Source organism: Lotus japonicus, chromosome 2 (genome assembly GCF_012489685.1).
Source record: "Lotus japonicus ecotype B-129 chromosome 2, LjGifu_v1.2".
Classification (NCBI taxonomy): domain Eukaryota; kingdom Viridiplantae; phylum Streptophyta; class Magnoliopsida; order Fabales; family Fabaceae; genus Lotus; species Lotus japonicus.
This window is the reverse complement of record NC_080042.1, coordinates 25,078,605-25,082,361: the sequence shown is the minus strand read 5'-3', so window position 1 is coordinate 25,082,361 and position 3,757 is coordinate 25,078,605.

The window sequence follows — 3,757 nt, the reverse complement described above, 5'->3', positions numbered from 1 at the left end:
CGAGGTTCGGGCCTTAATTTTGTTTAGTGGATCGAGACATCCTCTGGAAGCGACTTGGGATTGGGAGATCCTGAAAATGTATAAGACTTGCGATAAGATAAAATGGAATCTATTTTATAAAGAAAACTCATAAGACCTTAAATAACCTCTAAATCTTTAAGTAATGGTATAAATCTCGAAAGGAGGCTTTCGATGCAAATCATAGTTTTGGAAAAACGAGGAGTGTCGTCGGATCCAAGTGTTGAGTTTGTCGTGGTTGTGCTGTTGGAGCAGCGTTTGTTGTTGTGCTGTTGGAGCAGCGTTTGTTGTTGTGCTGTTGGAGCAGCGTTTGTTGTTGTGCTGTTGGAGCAGCTATGTGTTGTTGTGAAGTGTGTCTTTTGTCGCAGAATCGACTTTACCTTAGGGTAAGCTTTTAGAGACATTAATTTAGCTAGAACACGTGGCGACGTGTCGAGTGAGATCGGAGACGTTGATTGACTAATCATCTTGCATTCATGCAACATTAATGAGGTATTAACACAGGACGTACTCTGGACCTCGTCGGTTTCCAAAATGGTCATAAGACCCGGAATGCCGTGGAAGAGCGTTTGTAGACGTCTCTTGTAGCAGACCGAAATGGCAGACCTACGGGTTTACTGCTGATCTAGCTACCTTTGTGTGGTGTAAGAGGCACGCGGGCCGAAATGGTTCCACCGTGGCTGGTGTTAGGGCTGATCCGTTTGATGTCCATCCCTTTCCGGAATGCATGTGGTTAACTGGGTTAACCTGCATATCATTTCATGCAACATGCATACTGACTTAGTGATGAGTGTGTTTGATACTTGTTAATTCTATTTGAGGCATGTTAACTGTGATTTATCGTCGTTTATATTCATCATGAGATATGCAACCCTAGGATGTTATCCCTAGCTAAAAGCCTAAGTGGCTATCCTATTATCTGTATCTATCCTTGCTATTATTTACATAATTCTTTGGAGTTGACCCTCGCGTCTTCTGTGTGTGCTTTGGCGAACAAACGCCCTTTGTCAGATGTCTTTGGCGGACTAGTTCACGACGGTTCACCCTTCGGGGGAAACTAGAGTTGGGATGCTGGAACAGGAGCGCATCGCGATAGCGAGCGGAGGACGGAGGATGTACCTAGACTTAGTCGTTTTGAATTCAGATTCGGACGACGATCACGCTAGCATGTAGGATTGAGTGTTAGTGTGAGCTCCTCGAGATGGGATTAGTGTAGGAGTAGAGTCTTAGCTCTGAACATCATTTGTTTCATTCGGGACAGGGTAGTTTCCCACCTATAGCTTTTTGTGTGGTTTCGTTACGGGAATCACAGAGAGTTGGTTGGACTTAGGAAGTCTTGTTTCAGGCCGATGGGCCAGCTTATTCTCATTTTGAGGGATAGTGTTGCGGACACTTAACCTTTTCTTTTGGTTTGTACTTTTGCCTACGGGCGCTACTCTTCTATTACCCGTCACTGGAGGTTCACTCGTGACCAGGTTGCTACTTACAGCGGGGGCTGTTTATATATTGTATATTAGTTTTATTACTTTTCGCACTTGGGTTTTATTTATTTCAGTCTTGTCTTAGTTATAATCGAAAAAAAAATATATATTCACGTTTTTCCGCATTAAGTTTACTTTTGGTTACTAAAGTGACGCCACCGAAATCGGGGTGTTACAGAAAGTCATTTGGAAACAAAGACACAGACGGTGCCATATGGGAGTTAGAGGAAAAGATCAAGGAACAATATCCAGAACTTTTTACTGATCCTTAAGTTTCGAGGACGAAACTTTCTTTTTGGAGGGTAGTAATGTAAGACCCAAGTTTTTAAGCTTATGCTAAGTGAATAAAATCTTATTCACGATTAGGGTTGATGTATTGTGAAGGGAAACCTGAACAAGAGTTTATTAAATGAAATAAAATTATGAAGGAGAAAGTTCAGGAAAAGTCTAAGGATTGCATCATGATCGATAAAAGTTATAGCACGATCGTTACACGCTTAAACCTAGGTCAGAAACCCTAGTATATAGCTAGTTTTCACTTATAGGCACGATGGAAGTTAATTCCAAAAATCTTCAAAGAAATGTTAGAACTTCTCTTATTCCATATATGACAATCGTTTCGCGGCGAAACTTTAGGATCTACGAACGTCCGATTCCAATCATCGGAAGTTTGCCGAAACCGAAACCCTGGTATTTCAAAACCCTAGAATCACCCTACAATGAAGACTTTTTCTATTCGGAACATCAAATGAAGATTCCACACGCGTACACCCATTTCTCTTGATGATTTCCATCTTTCTTCAGAAGGAAGTTTTCTATTCCGACATTCGATGCAAAAAGCAACTTATCGGGTAAAATAGTTTTACACCGACTTTGCATTAGTTACCAAAAATACAAGGAGACCTTATTTTAGTTTTGGAATTCTTTCGCCAAAACCTATCTTAGAATTCACGGAGAATGACGCCGGAAAAATCAGATTCGCGAAACTTTCATTTTAAGGCGTTTTGCCAACCTCTATATATAGCAAGAAAGGTGAGAAAAATCACAAAAACTCCTCCATTTCTCTCCCAAATCCGCGAGCTCCATTGAAGAGGAAGGAAGAAGAGCTTTTGTTCGATCCTTGCTTGATCGTCGATTAATCAATTGCTACTTCAAGGTTTCGAGGTATAGTCGCTAATCCTTACCTCTGATCGCTTTTTCCATAGCTTTTCTGTAGACTTTTCTGAGCTGATAGTTTTGAGGTTTTTGCAAAACTATCCTGAATATTTCATTTTTGATTCTAAACATCTTCCTTACGTGCCCAAGATCACTTCTACCGGATTAGTTTTTTCGTTATGTCGCCGAAATTCCGCCGGAATCAATTTATGCCTCAAATACCCATTTTTGGAGTAAAGCTTCGTCTTTTGGGCTGAAAACTATCGCCTTAGCTTAGTGCTAGTAGGATTAGTTGTCATAAACGTCGTTAGTGACGTCCCTGTCAAATTTGCTTTTTGGGATTTCAGTTTTGAAATTCTAAGTTAAAAATCATGACCAAAAGACCCCTGCGATAGTTTTTGATCCGATAATTTTTCCGAGTTTAGAATGCCCTTAGTTACGGCTGATGATAGCATAGGAACCAATTACCAAAAGTGGCCGAGCCCTTTAAGGGGGGAGGAGGAAAATTTCCTTTTCCGAAAACTTGTCCTTTCGCGCTAGATTATCGTACCTCGGAGTATATACTACTTCGTGTAACCTTAGTAAGTATTGATAGCTTAGTTTCCGATAGATTTTGATAGTATTTCTGTGGTTTTGCTCTAAAGGTGATTTTGAGGAATTCTCAGAGGAGCAAGGCTTTGATTGTGAAGAAGTGTTAGAAGATCATCCTGGAGAATCTACAGGTGAGGGCTTCTCACTGAATCTCTAGTTAATGCTTAGGGTCGATGCTTTCGACATTGTTTACTGTTTATGCACTTGTTTGTGTTTGATTGGAAAAATGTTTTCTGAGGCTTCGGCTGACAATGTAGAAGATTCATCTACTGAATGTTTTTGAGATTGACTTACATGTTATGTGCTATGTGGGTAATCTAGGATGTGTGGTGCATACTTTATATGCTAAGTGCTACGTGGTTATTGCATAATATGTTGATATATGACATGTTGGTTGATTGTACTGAATTAATTATGCTCTTGCAATGAAATCTGTGATTCTGAGTAGTGAGAATAGCGGGCAGGTCATGCCGATTTTATTTTGAGAGTTTTGAGAAAGTTTGATAGGACGA